Raw genomic sequence first — 26,064 nt, forward strand, 5'->3', positions numbered from 1 at the left:
CTATCTCCTCCAGTATTTTTGTCATAGTTTAGTGTAGTGTGTATTTTTTTTTTTTTTTTTTAATATTCTCTCATTATACATATATGTTATAGCTTTGGAAAATCAAACTTCAAATTCAATTTCACTTTTCATTGGTCTGTCACGTGAAAAAAAGTAATTCCTATTATAAAAGCAAGACCTTTCAGTCTGTCATTAACGTTAACATGCAAACCTCAAAACACATTTCAGTTGTGGGTTGCATACACACCTAGGCAAAATATTCATATATTCTTAAGCCTTATTATTATACCACGATGCTTCAGACTGTCAGTCGCGCTAAATTCTACTACTTCACCGTCAGGCAAATAGATAATTAGATGAGTCCCCATTTTGTGTTTTTAATATATATTTTTTAGAAATTGAGTTTTAAGTTTTTTGTTGAAATTTTTGTTGAAACTATAACTGCAATATTTCATAAAACTATTGTTAAAATAGAAACCATTTTCAGCAACTTTAAGAAAATGAAAATATATGAAAGCAAGTCATTTTGTAAGGAAAAAGTTTTTTTTTTTTATTTTTACTGGTAATATAAGCCATAAAAAATTAATACAATATCTGTTTTAGAAAGTGTACAACAAATTTATTCAGAAGAACAACATTTTATTCATTACATACTTTGAAACGAAAGATACGTATTATGAGTTGAAAAACGATAAAAAACCAGTCATTCATTACAAGACTATTGCAAAAATAAGTCCAATAATTTAGAGTAACATTAACTCGTTGGCTGCCACTTGACGCCGTATGGCGTCATTCATACCTATTCCTGTGTGCCATTGACGCTATTTGGCGTCAAGAGATAGTTCTCATTGTAGACGTTCTCTGTAAAGTAGTGTGCAGGTATAGAGCTTTTATACTCTGGTGGCACACAGTGTTGGCCTGATCATTTTCTTTGGTGTGCTTGGTTTTCGCTAGATGTAGCTAGTTTGTTGCAAAAGGCTAAATGTAGCAAAAAGTGTAGGTGGCACATTGGGTTGGGGTACTGAAATCAAAGTGGTAGCCAAAGAGTTAGAGCCAGAAGTACTAACTGCTGTGTATCAGTTCAGTTTGTAACAGAGGAATAAAATCAGAGGTAAAACATGTTCTTATACTGAAACCATATCAACAAAGTATTTGTCACCAAATATTTTCCGTTTCAACAATTATGCAATCAGTGTTGTGACCGAAAAACAATAGATTTTCATCACTTCCGGTTTGGAGACAAATATATAAAAGTTGAAACAAAACATTCTTGAAACGCTCAATCTGTGTCAAAAACCGTTTTTAGTAGATATCCCATACCGTTTTTGCTCTATAAAATATCAGTATTGAAACCGGAAATGCAAGTAAATTTCAACCACTTCCGGTTTCGGTAGAGAGCTACAGGTCGTGGTGAACTGAACGCAAAAAAGAAAGAAAAAAACTCTTGTCTCTGTCAGTTACTATTTATGTTCTATAGCAATTAAGATTAAAAATAAAAAATGGTTGATTTTTACTACTTCCGGTGTGAATAGAGAGTTAACGGACGAGATGGGACCTATCCTTGGGACACTGAATCAATTGCAAGAAACTGTATCTCGATGTCACTTACCGTTTTTACTCTATGAAAATCAATATTTATATCGGAAGTAAGTACCAGAAAATTTCAATCATTTCCAGTTTCCGTAATGTGTTTGCGAGTGGTGATGTTATGTTCTCTTAAGACGCTGAATCGATTGTAAAATAGCACTTGTCGCTCTTTATTACCATTTGTGTTCTATAATGATGAACGTTGAAACTAAAAGTGATGATTTCTAGTATACAGGGTTAACTGAGGAGGTGAAATATAGGTATTTTAAATCGATCAAAAAATAAAAATAAATAAATAAATAAATAAATAAATAAACAAATAAACAAAATTATTTTCGGTTTCTGCTGTTTGAAAATCAGCATTGAAACTGGAAGTACGGTTCGATTATGTATTTCATTGAAACGCTGAACCAATTAAAGAAAACAACAACAACAAAAAGAAACAGCTTGTTAGTTTCTGTTACCGTTTTAGTTCTATGGTGATAAACGTAGAAAACGGAAATGGTAAAATTCTACCACCAGTTTGAAAATGAAATGGAGTTTTTCTGTTTTACGTCACACGTAATGCCGGCTAGGCTAAAGGAAACGGTGATGACGAGAAATGAATGCAATTGTGGAGTGAATAAAGTGGGAGGAAACGAGAGAACCCCGAGAAAACCCACTAACATGATGTTTGTCCACCACAAAGCCCACTTTTGCGCAAGCTGGTATCGAACCAGGGACCCAACTCACAAGAAATGAACGCTCTACCACTGAGCCACCGTGTCCCCACTTCCGGTTTGAACAGATGTTTAGCCTACGATATGAAATCTACATTTGGGATGCAGAATCAATTGCAAAAAAAAAAAAAAAAAAAAAAAAAAATAGCTTGTTGATATCCCTTACTCTTATCGGCAGACAGCCGGACGGACGGACCTGCTATTCTATAAGACTTCCGACATTTATGCATAACATAATTTTTAACGTAATAATAATAATAATAATAATAATAATAATAATAATAATAATAATAATAATAATAATAATAATAATAATTGAGCTGAGCGAGCGAAGCTCTAATACTCGGGTTAGCCGTTTGGTTGTCCGCGAACTCCTCCTAGACCGTTTGGCCGATCTCAACCAAACTTAGCACGCTGATAGAGTATGTCGTGCTGAGTGACAACATAGGTCGAAATCAAAAATCCGATGTACCATCGAGGAATAATGACCGAAAAACGCTTCCTCCTAGACCGTTTGGCCGATCTCAACCAAACTTAGCACGGTGATAGAGTATGTCGTGCTGAGTGAGAACATAGGTCGAAATCAAAAATCCGATGTACCATCGAGGAATAATCACCGAAAAACGCTTCCATAGACTTAACATGGGGAAAAAGTTTTCACGTGATTTTTTTGTCAACAATTAAAATCTGCGCGTGATTTTCAAAAATTGCGGCGAAGCCCTTTTATTTTTTTAGCGTAAAAATTTACAATTTTAATCACAATTTAAAAACAAATTAACGATTTTTTAAACTTTTTTTAGCCGGAACAAAAGGTCAAGACGAAGAATTGTGCGATTGTTATGAAAAATACTGATTGTTTTAAAAAGTCACAATAAACTGATTACGTTGCTAAAGCTCGCTCAGCTCATTTCATTGCAATCGAGTATATCCATTGCATTCCTAGTTATTATCATACCCAGATGGCATAAATATGTTTAGAGCGGTTAATAATGAGTCTGATAATTATTTGCTGCAGAAGGATTTATATACAATAAATCATTGATGCGAAAATAATTTATTAATGATCAATTATGAAAAACAACTAAATATGTGGCATTCATTGATAAAACACAATATTTTGTTAGCAAATATAAAATTAATGGAGTAACAATTAACAAAATAGGACAAATTAAAATCTCGGTATTATGTATGACAAACAGCTGAAGTTTGGTAACCATATAAATGATATAGTGCAATAAACAAGAAAAGCAACACGTTTTACATTTAATCAATGGCCTAATTTTATAAATGGTTGTTCTTATGTATGTATACCTATATAAGACACTAGTTAGATCCAAACTGAAATTTGGTTCAGTTGTATGTGTAAGTTTATCTAACACACTTGTTAACAAAATCAAAGCTGTACAGAAATGTTTAATAAGGCTACTATGTTATTAATATTGGTCAATTTTTTGGAGATTTCAATCTCTATCGGAAAGAAGGAAATTTATTGATAAATTCTTTATTCAAATGGTATTGGATAACAAATATAGGAGCATATATTGTTTAGAAAATATAGGGATAATATACCAATTTATAATGTTAGGATATTGGTAGAACTACTGTAAATTCTAAATGCGAAATACTGAGAAGAATGACACCGTCTTACAGGAATTTGAAATGAAAATATGTTACGAGAATAATAACAGAACAATTCTTACAAAATCAAATTGTTTTAACGCTGAGAAGGAATCTAGCTGCCAATGTTGATTTTATTGTTATTATGTATTTTCAATGTATCTTTACATTATAATCTTTTATTGAAAGAACCAGTCTTCTATGTTGAAATATAACAATAAGTAACCAGGAGTTTTGCATCGCAGATATGCAATTTTAAGCAAGGTTAGCTCATTCTTTTAAATGGTATTTGAATGAAACTTTAATTTGCATAGTTGTTTATTACTGGTATATTTTATGAAACTGATTATTTTCAACGAACTTAAAAAGTTTGCTACCGAATTATCTATCTGTGTGTGTGTTGTTTGTCTGTTGTTTGCGAATTTTTCAATTTTGAGCCCTCCATAGGGCATCAAAAACTATCTGAAAAGACTGATGGAATTTTTCGCGATACTCTTTACCGTTCCCGAGATATTGCCCCCTCCCCCCAAAAAAAGTTTCAATTTCGAGAGATTTAAGGAGCCATATATCGGAAATCGCAATTCATAGCGAGTTGATATTGGTGTTGATCAATACCAATATTGATTCAATAACACTACCAGTTATTGGCTCATTGCATCATTAGTTAATCAATAAATTTAATATACAATATCATATAAATTTCGAAAAAAAATGGGGTATGTTTAGTACAAGGGGTCCAGAAGTACGTAAGAAACACGAAATTTACAGGAGAAATGAGTGATGCAAGTACTTAGACGTAACATAAAGTAACGAAATCTAACATAGCCTAACATAAACTAACGTAAGCTAACCTGGACTAATCTAAACTAACCTAATTTTAGTAGAAATAATCGAAATTCTATCATTTTTTGGAAAATTATGCAGGACTCCTACGCTAATATAACATGAACTAAACTAACCTAACTTAAACTAACCAACCCTATCCTAAACTAATCGAATGTGAACAGAAATTACCAAAATTGTAACATTTTTTAGAGAAAAGAGCTGGACCCCTTCTGCTCAACATAGGCCAATTCTGGCAATGCTCTTGGAGCATTCTCAACTGGTTTTTATTTAAATCCTGTTTTATAAATCAGTTTGAATTTTATAATTTGAATATATTAACCTAAGAGATTTACCTGCTCTAATATTCATTCTATATTATAAATTTTCTGGTTTGTTTAAAATTAGTATATAATGGTTTTAATATAGTTCTGTGTTTTTGCCTATGAGCTGTTTATAGCACTTAAAATAAAGTTATTATTATTATTATTATTATTATTATTATTATTATTATTATTATTATTATTAGTAGTAGTAGTAGTAGTAGTAGTAGTAGTAGTAGTAGTAGTAGTAATAGTAGTAGTAGTAGTAGTAGTAGTTCACGTGATACTAATATTACCTAGTCAGCTGCTTGTTACGTTGACGAATTGTTTGGCAAGCGTTCCTTAGCATTTTGGTTACAAACACAAATCGTCAAGCACAAACTTCCACCAGCATAACATCGCCCTTTCGTTTCTTCTGCTCTGTTGCCGTTAATTTCACGGGTGTTTTGTTTTTTCTGCTTGGAACAGCCAAAAGAGAAAGATTATTGAAGAAGTTAAGCAACAGTTTTTGCCTCATTCTTTGCGGAGGGTGTTGCAAGAAACGTACCATGGATATCTATCTACCTCGCGCAACTTGGCATGAAATCAAACCAAAGTGAACACCAACACCAAGCGGATAGTATTAAGTATATAAGAAAAGCAGAGGGCGCCACCTGCTTGATGATCATATTCATTCAATTATTATAGTAGCAGAATAGGCCGTTATTCGTACGGGAAGAATAAGATATTAAATGGTCTCCCTATCTCCCTTCAGGAGTGTAATTTTTGAAAACTCTGCCTGTATCTATTCCCTTATTTTTAATTAAGAGTTTTTATGCTGAATTTCATAAGTCTCAAATGAAACAAATCCTCATATCGGATATTTTTAAACAAAGAAAAATGAAATGAAATTTTTCAGTTTAACGTCCCACGGTTATGTCTCTTAAGCTAAGGCACATGGATAAGTAAGACAAAAGAATGTCGACGGAAGAATTGGTGGACTGAAAATGTGGGAGGAAACGACAGTACCCCGAGAAAACCCACGGAAAGATGTTGTCTACCGCAAATTTACTTGGCCGGGGATCGAATCAAAAACCTCACGCACCAGAGATATGCCCTTTACCACAGAGACACCGTACCCCCGATGATAATAATAATAATAATAATAATAATAATAATAATAATAATAATAATAATAATAATAATAATAATAATAATAATAATAATCCTGGCAGCCTCCAATCCTCTTTGAAGTTTGAAGCCAAAAGACCGTGAGACATTTAAGAATGCAGCGATCGCCGACTCGGAGTGGTCTGCAGCCAAGGAAAGATGACAGTATGCCTGTTCATTTCCTGGGTTAGACAAGGATCTTCCATATTTACCTGCAAAAGAAAGCATTTGTAACTATGACGTTCAGGATATCGTGTCACCTATAACGTGTGTTGTCAAATACCTGCCCACACCCTGTATATATTATTAGGCCCGTATTTATGCATGGGACAACATGAGCAATGGCCCTAGCCGGCAAGTTTTCTCAGACCAGATATTGTAATAGAAATTATTTTATTATCTATATATTACTTTATTTATTACATATATTTTGATTTTTCCACATCCATTTAAATACTGATCATTCATTCCACTATCTTAAATTTTCTACACCGCTATTTATTGATATTGAACAGGGAAACAATATTATAATAGACCGCGACGGCAAAATTTTTCAATACAACCTCGTATATAACAGTATAGACAATTAGCATTTTGTAGTTTTTACTGTTTGAATAAGCAGCAAAAACGGATAAATTTTTAATATACAGGGTGGTCCAATAAGAGGTATACAGTACTGTACTGATCGACAATTGTTGATAATGGTATGTATGAGCTTTAAATATAAACAACCCTCATCACTACACTCATGTGATCCCAATTCTCATTCTTGATATCTGAGCATTTGAGATTAAGAAATATACGTTTATACCTTGTTCTGAGAGATCATATGTTTAACATGTAGCTGTAAAAATTTCTAAAAATCAAACATATTTAAACTAAAATTTACTGTTCCTGGGTATAACTGGGTAAAATTTACTGTTATATCTGGATATAACAAATGGTTCTGCGAACTCGAAATATTTTAACAACCGGTTCCAGCGAACCGGTGCGAACCGGTTGAATAGCACCACTGTGTATACCTACTTCTGGTTCACCCTGTAGAGTTGAATAGTTTTTCTTTTATTGGTTACAAAACAAGAAAAAGTTTTTCTACAAAATATTACAATAGTCATACATGTGCAAGATATATATATATATATATATATATATATATATATATATATATATATATATATATATATATATATATATATATATATATATATATATATATATATATATATATATATATACGAGGGTCACTACGAAAGTTTTGAGATACGCATTGTTGTGGCACAGTATTTGAATTCCAACAATTGCATTCGTTAGTGGTATCCAGAGCGAAGAAGCGAAGCAAATTTCAACTCGCCTCGCTTATCGGCGTGGCCGTATCGCCTTCACTTGTTTGTTGATGTGAGCAGTATTCGGCTGTCTACAATGGAGCTCGAAAGGGAACATTTTCGGACAATGATCCTTTACGATTTCAAAAGTGGTTTGAACGATACACAAAGCCTTGATCGTTTGCAGAGGGCATTTGGGGACCTTGCTCCTTCCCGTGCTACAATTTTTCGGTGGTTTGTGAATTCAGAAGAGGCTGGACATCGCTTAAAGATGAAGAGAGAGCTGGACGTTCGGCAACAGCTGTGTCAGATGAAAACATTGCCGCTATGGAACAAATAATTCGAGAAAATCTTCGAACAACTTTCAAGGACATTGAATCTACAGTGAACATTGAATCACCAGCAGTAACAAAAATTCTTCATGATCATCTTCGGCTCAGGAAGGTTTCATCTCGTTGGGTGCCTCACACTTTCACTGAACAGCAGAAGCGCATGCGTATGGAATGGTGTGAAGAAATGCTTGCAAGATTTGGTGCAGGCAATTCTTGACGCGTGTCTGACATTGTTACTGGTGATGAGACTTGGATCTATCAATTTGACCCTGAAAATAAACGCCAGTCTACAGTTTGGATCTTTCCAGACGAAAATCCACCCACGAAAGTGAAGCGACCGCGACGTGTGGGGAAGAAGCTGGTCGCAACTTTCTTCTCCAAATCTGGCCATGTTACAACTGTTCCACTTGAAGAACAAAGGACTATTACTACTCAGTGGTACATCACTGTTTGCCTAACAAAAGTGTTCCAGAAGCTTCGGGAATGGCGTCCAAGAACTGGATTGCGTGGGATCCTGCTTCATCATGACATCGCGTCCTCACACACGGCCAACATCACAATTCAGTTTTTCGAATCTACGAAGGTCAAACTTATGACTCATCCGCCGTATAGCCCTGACCTGGCACCGTGTGATTTTTTCTGTTCTCCAGGATCAAAGATCGCATGCGTAGGAAGAGATTTTGCAGCCCTGAAGAAGCTGTAGTGGCTTACGAGAATGAACTTTCAACACTTGAAGAAAAAGACTGGAAACACTGCTTGCAAAAGTGGTTTTCGATGATGCAAAAGTGTGTACAGTGTAATGGTGAATACTTTGAGAAAACGTAAGTGTTAAACTGATTTTAAGTATGTAAGTTATTTCACATCTCAAAACTTTCGTAGTGACTCTCGTATATATATATATATACAGATGGTGATCAGAAAAATGGAAACACCTGAACAAAATTGCAACTTACCAGATTAATATGGTGTCGGGCCACCTTTCGCGTTCAGAACAGCCTTGATGCGACGTGGGATGGAGGCATAGAGGTCGTGAATGGTAGCAAGTGGAATTTTACACCATTCCTCGTGCAGGGCATCGGCCAGTTCTGTGAGAGAGAAATCGTCGCCGGAGTCGTGTTTCCAAGACTTACCACAGACGTTCAATTATGTTGAGATCTGGGAATTAGGCGGGCCAGGGGATGTGTTGAACTTCATCCCGATGTTCCTCAAACCACGCTGCAACAACGCCAGCTGTGTGAATGGGTGCATTATCATCCTGGAAGATGGCGTCATTGTCCAGGAACAACATCCGGACCATAGGATGCAAGTGGTCTGCTAAAATTGCGACATAATCGTTGGCAGTGATTCGTCCGCTAACTGTGACCACAGGACTCAATGAAAATCATGATATTGCGGCCCACAGCATCACCGAGCCACCGCCATGTTTCACAGTTGGGCGGAAACACTGCAGATCATAAGTTTCTTTGGGCGTTCTCCACACATAAACACGGCCCGTGGTTGGGAATAGGGTGAAGGATGACTCATCCCACCATATCACACGTTTCCAGTCCTCAACGGTCCAAGTTGCATGGTCGCGGCACCATTTGCGGCGTGCGAAAGCGTTATGGTCCCTGATGAGCGGTTTGGCCCGTGCAACACGACCCCGTAAGTTCATGTCATGTAATTCGCGGCGGACTGTGATTATCGAAACAGAGTGGGGGAGGTGCTGATTGAGTTCCTCCGTCACTTGCTCCGCAGTGGCACGACGGTTCTGCGTGACAATGCGCTTTAATACCCGGTGGGACCTGTCACTCATGATTTTCTTCCGCCCACTGTTCCGCTTTCCCGATGTGGTTTCCCCGTGTGTTGTGTAGGCCGTCATCACCTTCGACACTGTCCCACGCGACACACCTAACACAGTAGCCACTGCCGTCACACTCACTCCACATAATCGCGCACCAACAATTTGCCCTCTTTGAAAATCTGAGAGGTCTCCCATTTTACACTACCTCCGTCTGCTGCAGTCACTGGACACTGCTGTTCCATTGCGCCTGACGTAGTATGGAGACCGATCTAACACACCACCACCAACGGTTCGGCGCTGCGGGCGCCACGACACCACTGCCAACCCATACATCTGACGTGTTGCCAACTACAGGTGTTTCTATTTTTCTGATCACCATCTGTATATATATATATATATATATATATATATATATATATATATATATATAGGTTATAGATGTATGTTGTTAATCTCATATTTTGGAAATATTATGAGTAACTTCATACGGCATTCTTACAAAAACACGGGCAAGCCCCTGGCGCCCGACTCCAAAAATTATCACCAATTTCGACTATCATCACGCATTACCAAATACCGAGTCTGTAAAGCAGGGTTTATCGACCTAGGGGAGCGACAACAAAAGTGATTTAAAAAAATGTAATTCTAGTAGTGGGAAAAATATTTTTAAACATTATTTTTATATATGTTTTATGTCGATACAGTATTATTATTAAATACAGCAAATCATATTAAAAAGGATTTTTCGCAATTAAAGAATCGTTTAAAAAAAGTATTTTTGAGTAAAGAAGAAATGAAAGTGGTGAACAACTGAAGATTGTAATATATGGTAGATAAACACCCACTCGGGTTTTTCTCTCACCTTTTTATTATAGAAGTTTCTACGACAAGTTTTTTACACTGTCTCTAATAATCCTTTCTCTACAAGTTGAACCTCCTGCCAAGTATAGAGCAGAGGTCTTATAGTTTTGGTTAGGAATCTCCTGCTCGGTACAGCGTGGAAGTTGGAAAGGAACCTCTTCTCCGTAGCAGCGCAGAGGTAACGTTAGGGAGTCTCTCCCGCCCACAGCAGCTTGTGATCAGCTGGAGACTGATGTCTTCAGCTTCTTGGCGTTTTCTTTTATAGCCAGTTTTGGAAGCAGAGCCTCTGGAGGGGATGTAGGGGTCCTCTTCGTGACTCTCCGTGTCCTTCTCGTATTTCTTCGTGTCCATGTCGTATTTCTTCGGAGGCGGCATCCGTCGGCTGCTTGGTGATCCTTGTACTGTAAGCGATAAGCTGCAATTACAAAAAGCTTATTAGAAACCGGAAATTGCTTTTGTGAACTTGCTGGCAAAAGGATCTGATGGAAGGGAGGTGTGATTTAAAATAAGAAATTAAATGCCAACTAAAAGCAGGGAATACGTGTTATTATTCAGTTCAAAATGTCTTGTCGCGAACTCTATCGAGAAATTTGAAGCTTAAAATATATAAAACGATTTTCATGCCTGTTGTTCCGTAAGGTTGCGAAACATGGTTGCTTAATCTTAGGGAAGAACATAGACTGAAAGTATTTAGAGAACAAGATCCTGAGACTGATATTCGGACCTAAGAGAAATGGGAATGGGGAATGACGGAAACTTCATAATGATAAACTACATAATTTATACGATTTACCAAACATTTTTACGGTCATCAAGTCTAGGAGGCTCAGGTGAGAAAGTCATGTAGCCAGGATGGAAGAAAGTAGGAACTCTTTCAAAGTCTTAACTGGAAGACCAATCGATAAACAATCATTAGGAAGACTTAGGCGCAGATGGGAGGTCAATATTAAGATGAGTTTCCCAGAAATAGGAATACAAAGTAGAAACTGGATCTAGTTGGCTAAGGATAGAAGTCAGTGGGGAGCTTTTGTGAACACGGCATTGATCCTCCGGGTTCCATAGGCCATAGAGTTAGAGGTAGTTAGTTAAGAAAGGCTGCTCCAAAGAATCTAATCCTACAATGAGTGTAAGGCTAGAAATTCCACAGTTCAATTAGATTATGCATTATATTCTAACTTAATCACAATAGGATACTTTTGATGAAGTGTGTTTGAAATTAATTTATTGTTGTTATATTTTTTTTTCCTTTCAGTTCATCCAGTTATTTAAATACAGAGACAAAACTGCAATGAAATTAACAATTACAAAATCTGATAAACAGTCTTTTGGGTCCTATCAATGGACAGTAACGACACCATGTGGCACAACTTCGCTTTCAATGACTTTACTAGTACTTCGCAAGTAGTTGTTATATAAATGTGTAGATGGCGGTAACACTTGCGCTTCCGTTGAGGTACGTGAAGTACTTACTCCATTCTTTAACGGTAGTAGATGTCTTGCAAAATATATAAGAGAATAATGCAAAATACTAATATTCACGTTTGTTACGTCATTCTCTGACGAATGCCAAAACAAACTAACTTAGCAGATGAGAAATTGTTGTGAAATACGAACATAATATTGCTATACTGAGTCTATCGCTGAACCAGCAACAACTTGAACAGAAAGAAGTCAACTAGATTTATTTCTAAAATTAGTCTTTGTCTCCGTCCTTAGACCCGGCGTTTGTTCGGCCTACGACCTCGCATCTCTTATCTATCAACCTTTGCATCAAGAGTGAATTTCGTGCATTGGTCATAATATTTTCTGAACTTGGCCAGCTGGGCGCTTTGCTCCCAGACCATTCCGTATGGTCTCGCACCTCCTAAACCCAAAGTTCTACCGAATTTCAAATTTCTTTCCCTATTTCAGCTATCTAAAAGATAAGATTTTGTATCCCAAGAAATCGCCCATTTAAATAACATGGAGATTTTTCGTTTCCCTTTTAGATCCTCTAGAAACTAAAAATATTTAGTTTTGGCGATTTTCCTGTGGATTACTCCAGGAAGGCTACGATCATTCTAATCCTGCCGAAAAGTGCCTAAACATTTTAGGGTGTAGAAGATGTCCCATATAAATAACATGGGATAAATTTTTCAGTTCCCATAAAACCACTTTAACGTTCAAAACTTTTATTTTTGATGATTTGCTTAAGTAGCGCTAACGAAAATGAACAAACGTGTCCAATTTGAAGGCTTTATTCTAATTGCAAGTATCTAAAACATGACATCATATGTCAAAAAAAACTTCCATTTGAATAACATGGAGGAATTTCATAATTCCGCCTTAGATCCAGAATGTCAAGTTTAATCATTGTAGCCCTACAGGAATTGCCCAATATTTTTTGAGTATAGAAGATGTCCCATATAAATAACATGGGGAAGATTTTTCAATTGCCCATAAAACCTCACTAAAGTTGGATTTTTTAAAAAAAATTTTGGTGATTTACTTAGGTAATGCTAACAAAATCGTACAAACATCGAATTTCAAGTGTTTGTTCCAATTGCAAGTACCTAAAACATTAGATTATAGGTCCCCAAAAAGTTTAATTTAAATTACATGGGGAATTATTTCATTCTCCCCTTAGACCCTTAAAAATTAAAAATATTCACTTTTGGCAATATTTTCTGTGAGTTAGTTCCAAAAAGCTACAATCATGCAAAATTTCAACTTTCCACGTCAACTGGAAATACCTGTTATTTTATATCATTGAATGAGTTCATGTACTTTTATATATAGTTAAAATGTTCCCCCTCCACTGTTGTTTGATAAGTAGTACCAAATATGGGTGCCGGAAATAATGGTCTTTGACAGCCAATGTGTTGACCATACTCAGAAGCTCCCACCCACAGATTTGATAGGTCCTCAGACAAATTTCATGGGTCTCCCTCGTTATTAACTGGGTTTCTTTTAAATGAAAATAGCCACCTAACAAATCAGAAATCACTAGATTACTATACTGTATTATCATTGAACTAAACTCGAATTTTTATAAAGACACCAGCTGAAATATCCATTATTCGCATGGGTCAGATAAAATATCTATATGTAACTGATCAACGAAAGGGGAAAAAATATCGCTCATTTTCTACTACTTTTACATATCCCGGTGTATAACGCCCTCTGAGACCCCTCGGGTTAAAAAAAAACTTTGTCTTGGTCTGGGGCCTTTACCAAGGTACCCGTGACCAAAGTCTACTCATCTGGTCCCCAGGCCGTACACAGACAGACAGACATACAAACAAACTATTTTATTTTATTTATATTAGAAGATTAAATCTATATCTTCTTTTTTTTAAAAAAAAATATTTAATTTAATCCGAAAGAAAATTATAATTATTTTGTCGTCAGAAAACAAAGACCACAATTGAATGAACAAACTTAAAAAGGTAAATTTTTCCATGGGCCCAGCGATGTTCGTCAAGGTTGTTATGCTGTCCCTTATGGGCGATCCTGTAACGGGCCATGCGGTTGGAAGAAAGTCTTCTGACGAAACCATAGCCCTCGTGATCTGTACCGGTTAGAACTTTAGTTCGAAATGTAAAAGACAGAATTTACAAAAATGAAAAAAAGAGAGAGAGAGAGAGAGAGAGAGAGAGAGAATAAAGAAAGAAAAGAAGAAAAATAAGAAGTTATACACAGAAAACAAAACGCATGTGGCGTGCGTAAAAAATGTAAGTTACTGGCGTAAATCCTGTAGTTTTTGGTCTTACCGTATATATAACATTCTGCAGCAAACATAAATGAAAACGGATATTTTATAATATTCCGTGTAAGTGTTCCATCTATATGTACTTTCCGTATGATTGTATACAGAGTGTTTCAAAACAACACCGACGTTTGTTAGGGATTCCTGACACCAAGATAAGACGAAAAGTATATACAAGCTGGGTGTACAAATGCTTAGGTCAAGACTTTATTTAGGAACTAGTATGTGCCATATCCAAATATCTATGTTCCAGAATCCTGTAATACTTCCGCAACAATTTTTATAGAGACAGCTGATGAGTACTTCATATTATATGCTTGTAGCCAAACTGCCTCTATAAATATTGTTGCGTGAGTGACTTAGGATTCTTAAACATGTATGTTTGGATAGCGCACATAATATTTTCTAAGTGAAGTCTTGACCCGACTATGGTAGGTCTCATAGTTTTAGAGCCATGGACCTTTAAATTTCATTTTTTTTTCAGCTTGTAACCCTTCAAGGAAGCATTTGTGCACCCACGTTCGTCTATACTTTTCATCTTATCTTGGTGTCAGGAATCACTTCCCAAACATTGTCGGTGTTTTGAAACACCCTGTATAGGTGATAAGGATCTCACATACAGATGGACGCATATAACATGTAGCTGACGTATGTATATACAGAAGACATCCTGTACCGGAATGATGTAACATTTAAGCGGGAAAAAATGCAGTATGTATGAACCATATGGAAAATATATGCTCCGTACAGATTTCCGTAATAAACTTACGGATTCCGTACATTTGTAAAATATACCGCTGTCCGGATAATGGATTTTCCTCGGTGTATTTGAAAGTTGTTTAAGAGATGAAACTAATTAACGTTTACAAATGTATTAAAAGAGAAACACTTAATTGCTAGCTAAGTAATTTCTTTGTACTCTCTCTCTTTCTCTGCCACCATGTTCACTTGTTCTTTCTTTCTTTCTTTTTGTTTTTTGCCACTAGTTTTTTTTTTTTTTTTTTTTGGGTTTAAATAATAATCTGAGTGAAAGCAGACATTTATGTTTACCGGAAATAAACGACCATCAAGGGAGAAAGCTATAAGCTCCATTTTTTTTTCGGGGGGGGGGGGGGGGAATGGAAGTTTGATGTCTATTTTCATCCTATTTCAAGAGATTGATCAAACAAAACAAAAAATGATTAGAAAGCATACACACACATGTTCGAAAAAAAAAATACAACCGTCTTAACAGCATTGAACAAATACTAATTAACAACACTTATGATGAAGAAAAGATTTGATTTTGACCAATGTTCCTAACCATTCTGGAATTTATGGTAATTTTTGTTATCATAGCGTTGTTTTTGTCTTTGGGCGCTTATTCAGCTCCTATAATAGGCATTTAATTCGTTTTTTTTTTTTTTATTGGTCAAGTCAAGCATGGTTCAAAGAACACCCCAGATGTGTTTTGGATCTGGATGGTGAACTTCGGAGCGCCATCTGGGCCGGAGGGGCGTGATTATTTTTTTAAAAAAAGCAAATTTCTAAAAAATAAAAAAAAACTTTCACGTCTTTAGTTTTCAAGATATCAAATTGAAACTTTGCACAGGCATTATGTACATAACTACGTATTTTTCAATGGATTTTCAGATCCTTACGTGAACTCAGGCCCAGGCCAGAGGGGCGCAAAATTTTTGAAAACACTTTCGAAAAAAAAAACCTCTCGGTTTCCCTGTTTCAAGTATATAATACGGACGAGCGAGTGATACAGTTGGAAAGGATGCTCTATTCTGAAAAAGAACGATGTATGAACCCAAAGTTACTATGAACCATGATCCTACGATAAATAGTAAGCAAGCAATAGCTGTTTGACTGAAAGTCTAAAATTTACGTCAAGAAGTGCAATTAAGTCTCGATATTCAATTGTCTTTTTACTGCAAACTGCGTTAACGAAATATCACATTTTAAATCAAAAAATGTCTAAGTTGATACTCTTTTCAGTCTTTTCTTATAATTTTCTTTTAAAAATGTGAAAACAATGCTAGTAAACTAGATCCATACTCAGATAATTGTCTATTATAAATTCTGAATGCCAGATAAATCAGAAATCCGTAAGACAAAAACAAGAATGACATTTACGTTTATTTGTATACTAGCTGCAATCCCTATTCTTCGCAGGGGGAGGAGAAGGCTTATTATGTAAATAAAAATATTAAATGTAAAAGTAATAATGAATTGATTTTGCCATTAATTTATTTAAATTCAAAATCAAAGGTGATTCCTTACAAAAAAGAAAGTCAAAGACTATAGGCCAACCTGGGTGCTCAAATGCTTCCTTTTGGAGTTACAGGCTGCCGTAGTCGGGTCAAGACTTCACTTAGGAACAAATATATGCGCTATACAAAAATAATGATTCAGAATCCCAAGGTACTCACGTAACAATTTTTGCCTAAGGCAGTTTGTCTATGGGCATATAATTTGAAATGCTCAATAAACTCTTTCTATAAAAATTGTTGCGAAAGTACCCCAGGATTCTAAAACTTGGATGTTTGGATAGGGCACATACTAATTCCTCAGTGAAATCTTGACCCGACTACGGTATGTTTCATAATTTCTGAGCTATGGACCTTTAAAGTTACAGTGGCTCAATAAAGAAGTCGGACATATACATACTTACACATTCCATGAGGAATAAACATTCCAAGAGTATTCTACAGAGAACAAAAAATACATTTTAATTACTCTATATTATCTACTTAGGAAAAATAGAAACATCAATGACAAAACTCAATTTCATGACTATAAAAGATACAAAAAGTGAAAACATGGCTTAAATCCATGTCAAAAAAGAACTCGGACACTTAATTTGTAGCAAAATTTTAGAATGTTATTAGATATTTTTAATATTTTGTAGTCAATCCTTTATTTTTCACGATCGCTTTCAATCTTCCTGGCATGAATTTTACAAGTTTTTTGCAGAAGGAAGGATCACCTTTTGCCCATTCAGTCTGAAGTTCTGATTCCAAGTTTTCCTTTGTTCTAATAGTATGTTATTTTAACTGGTTTTCCAAATAAGCCCATAAGTGCTGTATAACATTAATATCAGGAGATTGCCGAGGTGTTTCCAGCACGTGCGGACAATTATACGGGAGCCACACACGCACATGGAGTGCTTTGTGCTTGGGATCGTTATCCTGGTAGTACTGGAAGTTTTCTATTATTCCCAATGTTTCAGCACTTTGTACCAAATTTTGCTTCAGAATGTTTAAATACTTTATTTAGTCCATAATACCATCGATTACACAAAGTTTACGTGGACCATCAGAGGACATACAGCCCCAAACCATTACTGAGCCATCTCTATGTTTCACAGTGGATCGTAGATTATTCGCTCTGAGTTCTCCATTAAGTTTTCGCCAGATGTAACATTGATCATCTGAGCGGAACAAATCAAATTTACCTTCGCCCGCGAATAACACAGTGCTCCTAAACGACAAATCTTTATTTTTATAAGCTTTTGCAAAACTAAGTCTCTTTTGCCTATTGCACTTGCTTACGAACGGTATTTTACGGGCTACTCTTACATGTAACTTGCTTCTTTTAAAACAAATCTTATCGTTTCGGGATGCAAACTTTTATTAAGAAGTTCTGATACTTCTTTGGCCAGTTTAGGACACCTGTTTTGGAGTTTTTATTAACCTATAGTACAATCCATCTCTAGTATGACTTTGAAAACACTCTAGATCAACCACTGTGTGGTGTATTTTCCACTGATTTAGTTGATTTAAAGCGTCTAATAATATCATGAACTGTGGACAGTCACCTATCTACTATTTCCACAGTATCACGAACTGATTTTCCCTCTTTATAATGTTTTTGAAAAAGTTCTCTTACTGCTAAAGATGTTTGCCCACGTTGACTTTCATCCACGTAAAAATAGTACGGCTTCAACTCGCTTCTTTTGGACATCTAAAACTGTCAAGTAGACAAACTCTTGGAAATTCCACTATTAAGTCCAAAAAGAAAGAGAGTGGTGCAACCTGTCCGAGTTCTTTTTTGACATGGATTTTATCTGTATTTTCATTTTTTGTAGTTTTTGTAGCCATGAAATTGAGTTTTGTCATTGATGTTTCTATTTTCCACATGTAAATAATATAGAGTATTTAAAAAATATTTTTTGTTCTTTGAAGCCTACTCTTCGAATGTCTATTCCCTCTTGAATGTGTGAATATGTATATGTCCGACTTCTTTATTGAGCCACTGTATATAAAATTTTAAAATCACCAGTTTGGATTTACTATCTTATATTTTCCAACACTAATTAGTCATTATAATATGAAATTCGAAACCAGCGACCTCGGAAACCCTCTAATGCCAATTTTCTTTCGTTCATTGAAATCTAATCATCTTTAATTTAATTTCAGCTACATTAAATCCGCCATCTTCTTTGAAAATATATACGTATATCAAGTTTAAGATCAGCAACCTCAAAAACTTCTGTGTACTGACTTTTACGATAGAAAGATTAAATTATGTTTTCGACTTTGGCCACGTTTTGGGGAATTGGGATCACTGTGTAACGGTAAAAGACTATATCAATTGTGACCAAGAAATGAAATGAAATGAAATCTTTAAGTTTGACGTCCCATTCTTATGCCAGCTAGGCTAAAGGAGACGGTGATGATGTGAAATGAATGAAATTGTGGAATGAAGAAAGTGGCAGGAAACGGGGGAACCTAAAGACAACTCATGCACACGGTATTTGTCCACCCCAAAGCTCACTTGGCGCGAGTTGGGATCGAATCAATCGTGACAAAAAATAAAAGGTTCAAAAACACTACCTACACTATTGCTAAACTTACACACTATTATCCTTCTCACTATACACCAACAAGAGGGGAGGACACAATATGGCTAATGAGATATAGCAATCTAAAACAATCATCTATATACAGGATGGCCCAAAAGTAGGGATAAGTACCGTACTGATCAGCTCATTGCATTTTATATCATTTCTTATTGTTATCCATCAGGTAGACTTAGTTTCTTTATTATTTGTTCTAAATGTGCTTTTATTTAAATCTTAAGCTCGAAAGAGCTGAAGCAAATAATCCCATAAACTAGAATGTTATACTTGATCAATTTAGAGGTTTATACCTACTTTTGGGTCACTCTGTATTAAAACTCTAGAAATGCACGGCCTTTCTACAGGTATATTTCTGGACAATGCTTTCGACAATGAGTTCTCTAGAAAGATGCCATTTTCACTGATTGATTGCAAATTTTGTGTAGATTGATCAGTTCTAATTGAATATTTAAAAGATGGCCGATATTTCTTTATTAAATTTTCAGAGGTACACTGGAAATGTAATTTTAGAAAAGTAAAGCATCATATCCTACGAGTTATACATTCCAACACCACACATTTGTATACAGGGGTTGTACAACTTTCAGGCCTTTGTTTCATGGCCAAATAATAATGCAAAACGAAGGATAACCATTTCTCCAGTCCAAGTTGAATATTTTTATTGTTTGGAGTGTTTTGCCCAATCAACACCATATATCACTGACATTATAATTAATTGTGTGTGTAATGTTTTTGCATATTACATACTGTATGCAAGAAGAAAGAAAACACTGATTATACGTGAATTACAAACTCCAACCGGAAGTGGGCTCAAATCTTGCAAACGGTGCGAGATATTAAAAAAATAATCGATAAAATCTCCCCTTTATGGTAATCCTTGCCGATTTTTATTAATACGTCTTTCAGCTGTGTCTGTAAAGAGTCATGCACAGATGTGAGGAATGACAAAGAGATTCATGGTCACATGCGAATGATGCCCTGTAGAGAGCGCACGTTCAGCTAGTTAACTATTAAGTTTTAATTTCGAATATCTTTCGATTAATGTTTTAGTATCATAAGTTCTTGTTGTAAAAATAGCTTCATGTATTGTAGACATGTATGTTGTTGTAGATACAGGTATATGCATACTAATAAAGGGAACATGGAAAAGTATCACACAATCGTGACTTCAATGAAGAAGTTTTGAAAGCACTACAAGTGCTTCGACCCAATTTTCTTCTTAATACTGGTGGGCTTGTAGTTGTAGAGATACTTCCACCGTAGTTATGAGTCTCCCCACTTACACGGAGACGCGAAGGCAATTGAACGACGAGGATTGCATTTAAAATGATTTTCATTTATTCCTCCTCATCATCATCCGAGGACTTGGTCGATGTCCTTCGCATGCCGAAAGGACCATTCACAAGATGTCATCTCCCTGTCTTCTCCCTCCTATCTCTTTCTACGATAAATGTGTTTGTGTGTGTGTGTGTGTGTGTGTGTGTGTGTTGTTGGCAGAGGATCAACACCAAAGTGAACCACAATTTCTCTTAGCTTCTTCTTCGTGACCAGTATTTGTAAGTTGTTTGAGAAAATTTCTCATTTTAAGATTTAAAATAAGGAGAAAAAAAATCCGACATTGATCACGTAGACGACAAAACATGTAAACGACGACTTCTCTTGTTTGTCAACTTTAATCTTATGTTAGATAAATTAATTTTCTCCCACTCTTCTCCTTTAGACATGAGTTTATTGCACTTTTACCTCTATCTGGTTGGATCAGATTTTTGCCACCAATTTTTATTTGCATTTTTCATTTATATTTATTTCCCCAATTATAATAATGGGCCTGTCCGGCGGCAATGATGTTAACTAACTTTTGGGGAGATGGCTGAAATTCAGCTCAAATATAGAACAGACTATGTAGATTCTACATTCAGAAATGAAATTGCCCTAAAATGGATGGAACATAGTTAAAAAAAAAAAAAACATTATGGTCAATGGAAAACCAATAAAAAAACAAATAATTCCTTCACTTATCTCAAAAATCAAAGGAAGGAGATGTCTGATATTCAGCTCAAATGTAGATTCTATATTCCAAACGCAAATTGTCCTGAAATGGTTGGAACTAACTAACTAACTAACTCTATGGCCTATGGAACCCGGAGGTTCAATGCCGCGTTCACAAAAGCTCTGAACTGACTTCTGTCCTTAGCTAACTGCATCTAGTTTCTACTTTGTATTCCAATCTCTGCGAGATCCATCTTAATATTGTCCTCCCATCTGCACCTAGCTCTTCGTAATGGTCGTTTTCCGATTGGTCTTCCAGTCAAGACTTTGAAAGCGTTTCTACTTTCTTCCATTCTAGCTATATGACCTGCCCATCTAAGGCTCCTAGACTTGACGACCCTAACAATGTTGGGTAAACCGTATAAATTATGTAGTTCCTCGTTATGAAGTTTCCGCCATTCCCCATTCCCGTTCCTCTTGGGTCCGAATATTCGTCTCAGGATCTTGTTCTCAAATACTTTCAGTCTATGTTCTTCCCTCAGTGTAAGCGACCATGTTTCGCAGCCATAAAAAAAAAGCACGAAACATTAAGATTAATGTCAGTGGAAAATCAATGAAAAACAAATAATTTCTACCCTTATCTAAAAACAAGGGGGGTTTAGATAGCTGAAATTCAATTTAAATATAGAAAAGACTATGTAGATTCTGTATTCAAAAAAGAAATGTCCTAAAATAGATGGAAATAGTCAAGAGCAAAGCGCCAAACATGAACATTAAAGTCAATGGAAAGCCAATGAAAAAATTAAGTCGTCCATATATTTCAAAAATTATAATAAAAAGATGGCTAATTGAAAGCTTATTACAAAGACATAATGAAGAGCTTAGAAACGCTGTATAGCACGTAAGGTAAATATGGATAGAACATTGTCAAAAGTCAAGTTGTTTGAGTAAAATCGATAATGATAAAGTATATGCATCTTCTGCAAATTACCCAGGACGCCCCACGCAAAGGTTACGTGCTTGAAATATCTCACATCTGGATCTGGATTCCATTTAGCACGCAACGTGACTTTTGATCTGATCATATGACACAGTCTGGTTCTTATGGTAAACCAGATATGCTCTTTGTGAAAATTGCAATGGAAAAGGAACCAATTTCTAACAGAAAATTCAACTATTTATAATAATTATAATTACAAGAATCGGTGGCTAAGTGGTAGAACTCTCACTTCTGGTGTGTGCGGTCTCTAGTTCGGTCTGAGATCACTCCAAATGGACTTTGTAATGGCCAAACACGTATGCGTGGGTTTTCGATGAGCTCTCACCTTTTTTTCCCCACTTCATTCATTCCACTATTTCGTATATTATCATCATAACGTCTCTCGCATAGTCTCCGAGCATAATTATGGGACGTTAAGCTCAAAAAATAATAATAATGAGGAATTAACAATGGCGGAAATTTCATAACTAGTACCTACATAATTTATACGGTGTATCTAACATTGTTAGGGTCATTAAGTCTGGGAGGCTCAAGTAAGCAGGTCATGTTGCCAGAATGGAAGAAAATAAGAATGCTTTCGAACTTTCAACTGGAAACTGAATGGGAAAAAGACTATTAGGAAGACGTAGGTGTAGATGGGAGGACAATATTAAGATGGATCTCGCAGTAAGAAGCACACACAGTGAAAACTAGATTTAGTTAACTAAGGACAGAAGTCAATGGAGAGTTTTTGTGATGTAATATTTAATGTGCGTATAATATTTAATTATATGAATTGGGTAAGTTTTATAGAGGACACTATGTTCTAATTTCACGATTACAGCTACGGGCTTAAATTATATTACTGTACTGGTCATTGAGCCTTCACACTGTAAGGAATATTTAATTATTGCAGATACAAACTGTAAACATAGCGAATCAAATGTATTACTAACGATTTGGCAACAAATTAGCCTTGCACTACCACTGATAATTTAAGTTGCTTACCACTTTAAGATTTTACTTCATGAAGTATAACTTAAATTAATAAAAGTTGCAGTTAGTAGTACTACGTAGAGTCATCAGTATACATTATCAATTTACATTATGCATAAGATGTACAGGACAAATACACCATTTCCAGCCGCGCACCCAGAAATTTTTATTGAAGGGGCCCGATCTTTGAGAGGATCCAATATTTTCAGAAACAAATGATAGAACTAGATTGTTTTTATAAGAGACAAAGTACAACTGAAGTGTAAGATCAAATTTTCATGCTACATCAATCTTTATTATTATTATTGTTAAACAGGTATAGTTTTATTGAGAAAGTATACAAATGTATGTTAAGTTAGGAAGTTTTGGGGTGTCTGGACCCGGTGGACCTCCCTTTGAATGCGCCTCTGATCATTTCGCTCTCACAATACGTACATCTTTTAAGTTTGAAACATATATAAAGTTTATACGAGTTAAACTCTCATGAAATCAACCTGATTCACGAATGAAACAAAAACAGATTTGTCCTTAAAATACCTATTAGCACAGACATCCGAAATAAATAACATCGGTAGATAGTAACTAACAACATGTACTTGAAGACGTGTTTAAACACATTCTACATGTAGGTAGTTAAGTTGCCTTTATGTTTTTTCTCCTTTTATTTCAGTTAAAATTGTTTATTTGTTAAATAAAACGAACACCATGGCATGTCGATAGTATGATAGTGAAGTGAAAGCTTTAATGGAGGTTAGAGGAAGGAAAAAAATCAGTATTCCGTAGAAGGAGTTAAAATTTACAACTTGTAAACTTGACTAAGAGCCTGAATTACTAAAAAGATAATACAAAATGTACCATTTTTCTTTTGCTTGTTTTTCATAAGTGAAAAAGAAGATAATGAATTGCAACTTACCGCAATCATAGATAGTGTTATTCTACGACAGAAAATATGAACCTGAAGAATTTTCAATTTTGCCATCCATAGAAATTACAGTGTTGCCAAAATAACATTTCCCGATTATATACATAGTATCAGTATTAAAAGTACCCTGCAAAATCATTATCCAATTATATTCTTACTAGAAGACAGTTATAGATATGCGACAATAATTTTGGACATGAGTGTACCTAAATCTGAGAAGGCAAACATCTAGCTAGTGTAGCGAATACAAAGAGAAAATAACTTAAATAAGTAAACACACTAAACCAATTGTGAAACAGTAGTTTCGCAGTTTTCTAAGTAACTACAAAGAATAACAAAGAAGAACAGTCAAAAATTGGAAAACTTGCATGTTACTTAGGAAACAACACACACACACACACACACACACACAAAGTGATCAGGAGTTTTGCAGTGTTCGTTTTGTCTTAACCTCGCAGTGATGCAACCAGTAGTCATGACGTCACTTAATGAACGGTCAAATACGTGATACTATTCGAACATTTGTTTCACAAGATCTTGTAAATAATTGATATTTTCCTAGCAGCACATTTGATAGATCCAATACAGATGGATAGTCGGCATGGTTGGGGACTGGAAATAGCAAAAAATAGAGTTGAAAAATACGTTGGGTCAACATAAAGTGAGTGTTGGCTAACCGACATTTTACAGTTATTTGCCCAACAGTTTTAACCTCTCACTATCAATTGCATTTATATTTCTTTCGTAGTGGGTTACGTCTGTAATTAACTTAGTTGGCAAATGGTCGACAAAAGCGGCCCATATAACGTAGGACCAACGTTGGCAGTTAGTTAATCTACCGTTTCCCCACTCTCAGGCCCTACTATGAGTGCCAGCGTTATGTTTTATATTTATGTATTTTGATGTGTTTATTTTCCGCATTTAAAACCTGTTTCAAGTTAGCATCTTAAAATCAGCAACTAAGGATTGGGTTTTACTTCTAAATCCTTAGAATTCTGAGTGCGTAGAAAATTTCCCTCCATGTTTCGTGGGAGTGCCGGGTGTCTTCCAATCGAACGTCAGGGACAGCAAGGAGCGGCCGTCTGTGGCCACTAGCAAAGCATCACATTTAAAGAACTTTTCGCTCTGCAACCGAAATCGTGAAAATTGACGTCACGACTGCGATCTCTTCTCTCTCCTTTGAGATGATGCTGATGATGATAGTTTGATGACGTGCAAGGCCAGGACGAAAGGGGAGGGGGGGACAATCATGGCACTGACCGAAATGTAGGCCACACCTTTGATTTGCTGCGTGTGTCGTCAGTCATGGATGTAGTTGCTCTTTTATGTGAGGTCGCCTACTTGCTACTTTCACTTGCTATCTTCTCTTTGTGCGGCTTTTTTTTTTTTCCACACGTGCATATGTGATATACGCAATATGATTATAACGTATAAAACTTTGTACCTGAGCACATAACCTTTTACAACTTAGTTCTAACAAGTCACTGTAGGCAAAACCATGTACAGAGAGAGAGAAGATGTTGAAAGTCTTAACTCTTCAAAATACTCATATTTGCATTTTAAATTTCTCTCTAATAAGGGTTCTTTTTCTTTTGAAAACACCAGTCCTTTGGGCTTTACTTTTAATATTCACCGTCTTGTCTACAGGGAATATAATATATCCATGGTTGATATGTACATTGACAACTTAAAAAATTTAAAAGAAGAAAAATAATCTAGTTCACCTTTGTATGGCCTTCAAGCTGAACTCTTAGACTTAACACAAAAGTGTCATTATGTAAACTAGATTCCCTGGCGCTCCTAATTTATTTGCTTTATTTGTTTAAAACAGTACTCCGCTTAATTGTAAAATAAGTTTCAAAAGAAAAAAATATAATTATAATTTTACACATTAAAATAAGCCATAATAACTTATTAATTAGTTTCGATGTAGAATGGTAATAATTGATCTGTCAAATAAAATGTCACACTCAGTTATAATTCCGGCTGAATAAGTTGATTTGAATTTCCTTTTTTGCTGATTTATTCAAATAATTTTGCATACGTATAAGGAAAATATAAGGAAA

The 26,064-nt window shown here is 35.6% G+C and overlaps 1 long non-coding RNA gene across 1 annotated transcript in view; it reads right to left on the reverse strand.

Annotated features, from left to right (window-relative positions):
• Positions 1-538: 538 nt before the first annotated feature.
• LOC145691575 (uncharacterized) overlaps positions 539-26,064 on the reverse strand; it is a 60,772-nt gene continuing 35,246 nt past the window's right edge. Inside the window, exons 2-3 of the long non-coding RNA XR_014132414.1 lie at positions 10,517-10,930; positions 539-6,429 (exon numbers count right to left, since the gene is read on the reverse strand). This is a non-coding gene — a long non-coding RNA (uncharacterized LOC145691575). The remainder of the gene's footprint in view (positions 6,430-10,516; positions 10,931-26,064) is intronic.

This window comes from Thermobia domestica, chromosome 8 (assembly GCF_964235325.1).
Source record: "Thermobia domestica chromosome 8, izTheDome1.hap1.1, whole genome shotgun sequence".
In the NCBI taxonomy this organism is placed as follows: domain Eukaryota; kingdom Metazoa; phylum Arthropoda; class Insecta; order Zygentoma; family Lepismatidae; genus Thermobia; species Thermobia domestica.